General features: G+C 40.8%; 1 long non-coding RNA gene across 1 annotated transcript in view; it reads right to left on the bottom strand.

Annotated features, from left to right (window-relative positions):
- LOC116671806 (uncharacterized) overlaps window positions 1-8,913 on the bottom strand; it is a 59,206-nt gene extending 50,293 nt beyond the window's left edge. Inside the window, exon 1 of the long non-coding RNA XR_004327371.1 lies at window positions 8,393-8,913. This is a non-coding gene — a long non-coding RNA (uncharacterized LOC116671806). The remainder of the gene's footprint in view (window positions 1-8,392) is intronic.
- Window positions 8,914-9,759: the final 846 nt, after the last annotated feature.

Genomic DNA, 9,759 nt, shown 5'->3' with positions numbered 1-9,759 from the left:
GGTTTAGGTGGTGGTGGGGTTTAGGGCAGAGGAGGCATTCTTCGATTTTAAATGTGTATGCTGTTTTTAATGTATAGCACTCTGGGTTTACATGTAATAAAGAGGAAATAAATAAAAATACAAATAAAGTAGACGTTGACATAAACTGAAAGTTTAAGTGAAATGAACAGTTTGTGACCATGAATTACGAGTTTTAAATGCCAATGTGGCAATGCCAATGTCTTTTTTTAAAACTAAAAAAATAATTGGGGAAGATATTAGGTAATCTTCAATTTGACCATGCCAGAAAAAAATCTAATTAATAAAAATGAGTACATAATAATATTGCCTGACTAGTGCCTTCGTTACAATATATACAGTACATATTTAATGAGTCTCAATAAAAGCCCAAGCTCTTAGCTTCATGTTGAAACCATTATAGAAAGAACTTTTCTCTGTCCTTGAGTGCGAGGCCACAAGTGAAATGTGAGGGGAACAGCACCATTTACATTGTCAACACTCTTTGTTCTTTTCATATAGATGCAGAGATGTTGAGTAAAACCACTTTAAGATTTACAAAATGACCCTTCCACTTCTCAACTGAAGGCTGAAATCACACTCCTTCATTTGGTGAGCATTTTAAGACTGATGAGGGAACATATTTTCTTTTCAGCTCACAAATATCCCCCAAAAAGCAGAAATAATAAAAAAAAAAAAATTACGTTTTTGTGAAATAATTACAATTTGTCGCCACACTTATGACATTACGTTTTTTTGGGTGGGGGTAAAGGTCAGCTTTAGGTTTTGGTCAGCATTTCACTAACTTTAATTTGAAAAATGATTGTCCGAGTCCAAAAATGTTCATGCACGTGTTGGCAAAACGGCAGTATTTAATATTCAATATTAATATTCATAATTATTTATTTCCTGTGAAATCTAAACCTATATTCAATCATATTTCTTGCTTTTATAGGCTTGCAGACTGTACTGTATATCTGAAATGAATGCATCATTTCAAAGTAAGTAGCACTGAGTAAGCAAAGTAACAATGCAAAGAAGGAATGGAATTATATTTTTACAAAAATGTGAATGTAATCTGGTAGTTTTCCTCATGCTGTTGACCGCCTATAGGTCATACAGAAAACCAGAGGGAGATTTGGAAAAAAAGGTGTGAAAAGATATGTGAACATATAGATTTGAATATATTCAGCAGTCGACATTGAAGGTAACTTCTTCTGCTGTGTTATTCCGTGCGAGTCCTTTGGGCAGCACAGTGAGTGATAAGAAGCAGAGTGAGCGGCCAGACAGTGCCCTGCCTCTCCCCTACTCCTCCTCCTGCATCACAGCCCGTGGTCATTATCACCCTCCAGACTGCTTTTATCATCTCTATAAATCTCTGCAGGCTCAGACACGGCGTAATGAGGAGACCTGCGAGACTGTCAACCTGTGACTCCCACCCCCCCGCCGAGGCGAGAATGAAGGGGGTATGAAAAACGGTGGAGCGAGGCTGGGGAGAGAGAGACCGAGATGAAGAGAGTTACAAAGAGAGAGGGCAGGAGTCGGTTAGACGCACACCCACCACCACCACCCACACACACTCTCACATACACCACACGGCTTCAGTGTGAGCAGGGAGTGTGGAAACGAAAGAGTCACGGTGGTCAGTTTGAGATTAACCATCTTTCATATAAAAGCTTTCAGCACTTAAAGAAACAATCTCTGACATTTTCAAATAGCTGTCCGTTTTATTTCTCCTCTCTATCACTGATGTATAACCTGAGTCAACCCGTACACATTTCATGAACAGTATTTACACTTGCTGCTCAGAGGCCTTTCCTGGCATGAAATCCACTTGAGTAAAGGAAACGACATTTCTGCTCCCGTTTACAAGAAACAGAACAAGAAGTGAGTATTTCAAACGAACAATGACAATCCTTCTGCAGCAATAATTTACAGCAGCGTCTTAATGGTTTTATATGGACTACAGGGGACGACGTTATGACTACGCAATGCACATTACTGAGTCATCAATTAGTATGATCAGGCCTATCAAGTATGATGCTGGGATGTAGGGTAGTGTAGGGGGGGGGTGGAATTCTGCTCTTGGGTCAGCCCTGCATTTAGCAACTCTGAGGCCTCTTTAAGTTTTTTTTTTCCTTTCCTTGTTTATTTTGATTCCTGTTTCATGCTGCGAGGCCCATTCCGCCTAATCTCAACGGCTAAAAATATATCCTGCAGAGAGATTATAGTGAGGTGTGATCATTACAGATGCAACAATCCAACGTAAATTGGTTAAAATCATTTTAAATGTTACAACCGGTTGAGATTAAGAGAGAGACAAAGAAAAAAGAATTGCAATGCAATTTTTAAACAGCCCTGGGCCTGACTCTAGATACATGTACATATATACATATATACTACGTAAGGTTAGCTTACAGTTAGCCTGGCTTAAAAACGGTTAAAATGCTGACAGGTAAACAATGTAAAATGTGACTGTATTTCACTGTAAAGGAACACCCAGTCTGCAGCTGAAGACACAGAGACTAGCTGCACTTTGAGACAGCATGGACACTGCCGGAGAAACAACAGAGACGGGACTCAGTGGTGTGTTTGATGTTGTTGTAAAATAGCCTTTTGCAGTCTAGTGTTTCTTCTTTTTGTTGTTTGACTGCAATAGACTGGTGAGCAAAAGTTATTTTTGCATTTTAAATACATCATTTCAATATGACCATATGGCCTTAGCAATGAACAAGGGGCTCTTTAATCTTTGATTTTTTTTAAATGATTATTTAAGATAAAATACTATTTCAGTTGCACTTTTGAAAAGAGGACACATCTGCTGTTTTGCACAGTTTATTTTAAATAAAGAAATATTTTTTCAGTCATTTCGTTCTCTTAAAAAAAAATTGTGAGAAAATCGTATTGAATAGTGAATTGAGTGCATCGGTACATCCCTACATCCCCCCCTCCACGAAAATTCCTCATCTGTCAAAATCCCTGTAAATTTTGTACTAAAACTGTCCTTGTATACTTTGAACAGGTCTTTTTTTTCTAGGAACTGCACGTCCACAGCAGCTGGCTGGTACAACTACTGACGGGAACAGTGACAAACAGCTCCACAGAGATAGACCAGCGCTGACCTCAGTGACAGAGTCTGTGCGTGTGTGTGTGTGTGTCTGTGTGTGTGTGAGAGAGAGAGAGGGAGAGATAGAGAGATGGAAGTAGTGTGTAAACCAGCTAAACTCTACCTCTCCCCTCTGAGTGTCTTTTCTGATGTCAGATAGAACAGCCCTGCGTCGCTGCTGACGCCCATGCAGCCGGTAAACCAAACACACTCTCTGACAGCTGATACGTAGTATGGACTTTGACCCGCGCTGAACCTCACAAAAACAGCGTCAGCTTGGCGCTTCCTCCGGTCTGATGCCCTCCCACACTGTCAGGAGCCGTCTCCAAACCGCCCACACTCGCTTATGTAAGGGGATAATCCTGTGCAGTCATTAAAATGATGCACGGCACTGGAGGTATAGAGGCACATAACTATTTGATGCATATGGCAAAATCAGTGCATTAATCTTTGATAATCCTAACACCTCTCAGCAGATTATATCTCCATACTGCACGTGATTTCTACCTTAACCCGGTGCAACCTAGGCTGTCTCCAAAATGCAGACGAACCTTTGCTAAACTGCAGCTCTGACACTTTAATGACCCCTGCCACTTCAGACTCCCTGGTTCGTTCTCAGACATCTCAATCACCTTCCCCTCTGGTATTAAAAAAAAAAAAACACTCTTTTCACTGGAACACTTCCTGTGTGGCTCCTCCAACAGAAACAAAAAAGGCAGCCTCTCCATCATCCGGCAAACCATAAGCTTCCCTTTATCTTCCCTTCCTCATTAAACTCTGAATAACTCAGTGGAGAGGCAGAGAGAGGAGAGAGAAAAGTGATTGAATTCTGCTGGAAGAATAAAACGCCCCTTGAGGTTGCCATGTTGAATGTGTGCCATGTTGAACAGGCTGGATCCAGAGATCACCGAGACAACGCAGCAGTGAAGAATAGTCTATAGACAGAGCTCCAGGCCAGCTGACCCACTGTAGATAATGTACCATGGATGTCGTGTCATTGTGCCGAGAGGCTGGAGTCATGATGGTGACCCATCATGACCTCAGAGCGAGACAGGCTGAGGCGGATGAAGGAGCTCTGAAAGGAAGGTCAGAGGGAAATCGCAGCACCAGACTTGATATCTCAATTCAAAAGCTGCACTGGCAACCTGGTCACACTGAATGCAGCCCAATTATTTCAATAAACCAGCAATCCTGGGAAGGGGAAGACCAGAGAAAGGGGACACAAGAAGAGAAAAATGGGTTTGACATTCAGGCAGGCGGGCTGAGGGAGGTAACAAGTTCACGGCCCTTTCAGAAAACATGGCGGCCTGCTGTGTGATGGATCATGGAGCCTTAGATAGGCCATCAGGGGTGGGACCCATGGAGGAACGCATGGGAACCCAGTCTCCCAGGAAGAAGGGAGTCATCCTGAGAGTTAAATAAATGAACTCCTGATGGATCTGATATAAGCAGCAACAACAGCTTTCTGAGTCGCCCCATACGGAGCAATACAATGCTGCTGCTAAGAAAAGACAAGACTGATGCTTCTCTATGCACACCACAAGGGCTGATTGATTCAGTACATTTGCATGTATTTGTTCTTAAATATATGGGGCAGAAAAAGAAAAGATGTCATGAATGATGCTTGCAAATGCAAACAAAAATGTGAAGATCTCATGCAAGCTACAGCTGACAGAACAGATCCTTTAGTTAAAAAGGGGGAAACCAGATTAGTGGAGGCAGAAAGGGGTACTCCAGCAATGCAGTATGTCTGGAGCACTTCCCTCCAACTTCTCTCAACTGGAGGTCCAGACATTCTGACTTATGGTCATTAGCATGTGTCAAGTTTTAACAAAATGCTACATTTCAGATGATGTCTGTCAACAGAATATTATCCTTAAATGTTATGCCCTCATCTTTCAAACTTCATTCCACCCATTTGTAGCCCAATTTTCTGACAAAACTTTAATTTTAAAAGCTCCTCCACAGCCACAGAAGACATCAGACAACTGTTTTTAAAGGCTCAGTAGTTCTAACCATGAACAACTGCCCTGTATTTGGAAAATCTGCTAGTTGAACAATTTGGGGGGGGGAGTGTTATTTATTGCAGAAATCTAGTTGTGATGTGTTTGCTTCAGTTAGTCAGAAACTAGATTGAAAAAATATTCTTAAGAAAATGAAGTCGGAATTGTATTCTTTCAAAGTAATTTTGACAAAAAAATGAATTATTGAATAGAATTAGCTTTATTCAGCAGTTTGACCAAAGCTAATAAGTGTACCTTGGGTTGGGATTTTCTTGTAAATCAAGAATGAACTTCTATGCTTGAATCAAATGAATTAAATTTAAATATTGTCTCCATTGAACATTTTCAATCAAGATCGGAATTTAAAAAATATCCACTCTAGTAGTTAGTAGGCCTGCCCGATTAATCGTTATAAAATTGCGATCTTGATTCACCCTGTTCACGATTTAATTTCTAAATAACTTTGATTTAAAAATTAAAAAGTAAATAAAATATTTTTTTATGACTTTGATTCTCATTTAATTTTACAAGCCAACTGCATCACATATGCTACTTTCATTTGTGAGTTTTAAACATAGACTGCATAAAATAGGTTTAAAAGCTCTCCCAATGTTTACAGGCTCGCGGTGATGTGCAATGTGCTATAGGTGCCAAAAAAAATGTGTTGCTTGGTACTGCCAATTTGTTTTGTTTTGTCATGGTCAAAAGAATCGTGGCAGAGAATCGCGATATCAATTCCAAGGAAAAAAAATTGTGACTCATATTTTTCCCCGAATCGTGCAGGCTTAGTAGTTAATTATGTTATCTGTAGGTAATGTGTAGTGCACAAGATATCAATATTACCGTTTCAGTAGAAAAACATTTATGAGTCAACTTTTTACAAACTGCCAACAAAGAACTTTGTCTTCTGTCCCAAGCTTGGCAAAAAACTGCCACAATCTGCTCCTGTTTTTTAATCATCTGGCCTACAAACCTAATTAGAAATTAAACACATTTTACAAAAACAATTTTAGACCTTAAATGGTCATACAATGACCATTCACTGTTCTTAAATCTCACCTAAAATCACAAAGCCTTTAATGATCTATAATGATGAAATGAAAGGGTTAACCGTGACTCCAATCATTGATCATTTAAATGTTTCCATGTAGGCATGGGCTGGTTACCAGTTTCAAGGTATACCGTGGTTTGAAAAAGTCACAATTTCAAAACCACTAACATTTTCTGTTATACTGTTCCTAAGGTATGAGCTGTTTTTTTATGAGTGGCCAAGGAGAGAAACGCAGTATGGTAATCCGTCTCCCTGCCGGCGTGCAGAGTGTTTAAAAATGAAACACATTGTGTTCAATGGGGGGCAAAAATGTTGTTTTTGACCCAGATGTTTTAAAAAAACAAAAAACAAAACAAATGAAACCGTGATATTTATATCATCCCGTCACCGGCCCGTATCCCGGCCAGTGCCTATTTCCATGTCCAGATTTTGTGAGCACAAGTACGTCCGAAACTGAGATATGGAGAGGAAACACCCACTGTAACCATTACAGGCATGAGAGTTGAGCAGAGAGGGCCAGCTACAGAATGTCTGGAATGCTAGAGATGACGACAACAGCCACTAATACTGTAAACATATGAAAGTACTGCTTATCACGCAGGAGAGTAATACTGACAAAACATGAAGTGATCCAACAACCCAAATTCAACAATACCTCTGAGGAATGACGGAAAAACTATTCCCATGGAGTTTTACTAGTCAGCCACCATACTGATTGAAAATAGTCACAGCGTACTGAAGTAAACTGAATTAAGGTTATCAATTATTGGTCTGTTTTCATCATTAGTTCCAGCACCTTAAATGCAAGATTTGATGCTTTTCTTTTTCTTATACAACAAAGATGTGGTTTTTGATCTTGGGCTCTGGGAAATTACAACTGGACATTTAAAAGAATAAATTCATTAATTGAGAAACAAATCAGGAGGAGCATTTTATTAAAAAATTAGAATAAAATGGTTAAATGGTAAAGCTATGACACTAAAAATGTGATTACTGACGTAATGTAATAAAACTAATACTCATAATTATTACAGTAAATCACTTTTGCCTGAGTTGCACAATACAAAAGTCACTCATAGTAGTGCCCCGCTTCCCCAGCCTACGAATAATAAACCTGTCAACAACAGTCTCCTGGGAGGCCACTGCTGACATTTCGTTGTCAGTGGCAAGGCATGCTGGGATCGCTAATGGGACAGGCCCTCAGGGGTGCATCGGACAGAGGACAGCCCCAGACAGGTGAGCTGTCGGACAGCTCCCATATGAAATAAAAAGTCATCGATAATAACCTCTCAGCCTTTTTTGACTTAAAATCACAAATCACTGATCTCTGCTGTAAAAACCACTGACTTCATGTTATTACTGCATAATTGCAAATCCACTCTGATTATATACAGTAATATTTTTTGACGGTGGGGGGGGGGGGTTTAAGGTAAGGCCAAGGCACCATCAATTACATGAAAAATATAATAACGAAACATTGTTAATAATTCTGTGATATGAAATGTTTGGGTTATCAGTCAAATTCATGTATGAAACTAAAAAAAAAATTAAATAAAAAAAGTAGAAACTGAGCAGCCATACCTGACACACAGACACTAAAAACACCCCCCCCCCCGACTCTTATCATATTACTAAGCAGAGCACTTCATTCAATCTGTTAACTATTTGTGAGCATGTACAGATCCACAGAAAGTTCTGTCACAAATGCATTAAAAAGTCTCAAAACTTTAAGTTATTCTTACTGCAACTGTGATCATGTCTTTGTACCTCCGCCGCAATGTCCCCCCCCGCCCCCCTCCCCACGTGAGTGAGAGAGTGCACCCAGCCTACGGTGCGTCTGTGATTTCTCCCTTATCGTAACCACGTGGCCGCATCCAGCGAGTTTGTCCTCCTTCAACACGTGTATGCATGTGAACATCTGAGCTGATCAACTACATAGTTCCCACATCTAGCGCTGAAAGGAGCAGCTAGAGTTTCAGTACTTTTACTCGGCTGTGTGTGACACCGGTTGGATGGTGCTGAGAGGAGACGATGCGCAGTCTGTCAATCAGTCTGTCAGTCAGTCTTGTAACACAATCCCTCCCCACTACACCCACTCTTTTCTAGATTCAGAGTACAAGCAGATGTAAAAGCACTGTATGCGCAATGTACATTCAATAGACAGGAGTTTGGAAGAGGAAAAAAGCATTTAGAGGAAAGGAGTGAGCAGTTGTTTGGTCTTTCCTGGGCACTGACCTGGACAGCATAGCAAACACAGCTCCGGACAGCCTCTCATCTTGCTTCTCTTCTCAGATTTCACACTCCAGCTCCTTGCTGACTTCCTTTTGAAGTTGGTCCCTCCGCTATTTCTGAGGTGAAAGTCGTTGGCAGAGGAGGCAATGAGGGAGTGTGATGGGGGTGAAGTCTCTCTCTCTCTTTTCCCTCTTCTTCTTATTTGCTTTACTTCCCCCTTGTTCTAGTTTGCACAAGATTAAATCTGCACCTCCTCTTGCTCTTCCAGAGCAAAAAAAATCTCTCCACACTCAGTACTGGGAGAGGAGTAGGAATTAACATTGCGAGAGCGAGAGGAAGAGAGAGAGTGAGAAGCAGAGCGAGAGTGAGAGGCAGCGAGAGAGAGAGAGAGAGAGCAACAAAAGTCTGTTCAGTCACCTCGTCTCCCTCCTGTTCAAATTTAGAGGCTGGATTTCAGGCTGCAAGGCTAACTCTACTGGGCATGCCCATAACCGAGAGGCACACTTTGTAATGAACACTCACTTCCTCTCTTGTGCTTGCCTTCCCCCTCCTCCCTCACAGCTCTTTCTCCCCTCCCTCTCCTCTCTCTGTAGTTTTCAGTTCAGCAGGGATCAGGAATGCTGCTCAGACCAAAGTCCACGGAGCAAGCCCCACTTTGTACAAAAAAAAACAATTTCACACTTTAAACTCAACAGACTGAAAAGACAGAAAAACAAGACAAAAATTCCTTTTTGAAAATAGGAAAAACACTCTCTGCTGTCCAAATTAACTATATTGTTGGCTTCCAGTCCATGTAATTCAATCGCACATTAGATGTCTGTCTAGACTTCAGTGATGTAATACCTAACCAAAACTAATGGACATGTCGCTCAAAATGGCAAGACACACAGTCAATTGTGGTAATGAAATGTCCTCATGTGAACAATTTTGTGCATCTCTTATGCTTGAATGTGATAAAAAAAATATTATGTGGACCTATATGGCATCCTATTTAAAGTCTGCCTAGGCTGGGCTCTGCTGTGACTTATTACTGGTCCCGACAATACACACAGTGATGTTGCTAATAACTTAAGCAGCTTCTTCCAACAGGCACGTTAGGTATGTGGAATTTGCTGTTTTGAAGCAGGAGAACAGTATTGTTTTTTCTAGTCTTTGTACAGCAAGACAGAGTGACGTATTTCTTTAGCAAGTAAGCCTTGTACCAGTGCTATCTCAGGCTCCTCACGATGACCCAGATTCTCCCCGGCAAACTATCAGGACACTATGTATCAAAATGAGGCTGTGGAATGAGGACAGCGAGTTCAGAGAGCGACAGACAGACACACACATATATATATATATATATATAGAGAGAGAGAGAGAGAGAGAGA

The sequence above is a fragment of the Etheostoma spectabile genome, chromosome 3 (genome assembly GCF_008692095.1).
Source record: "Etheostoma spectabile isolate EspeVRDwgs_2016 chromosome 3, UIUC_Espe_1.0, whole genome shotgun sequence".
Taxonomy (NCBI): domain Eukaryota; kingdom Metazoa; phylum Chordata; class Actinopteri; order Perciformes; family Percidae; genus Etheostoma; species Etheostoma spectabile.
This window is presented reverse-complemented; position numbering and strand designations above follow the sequence as displayed.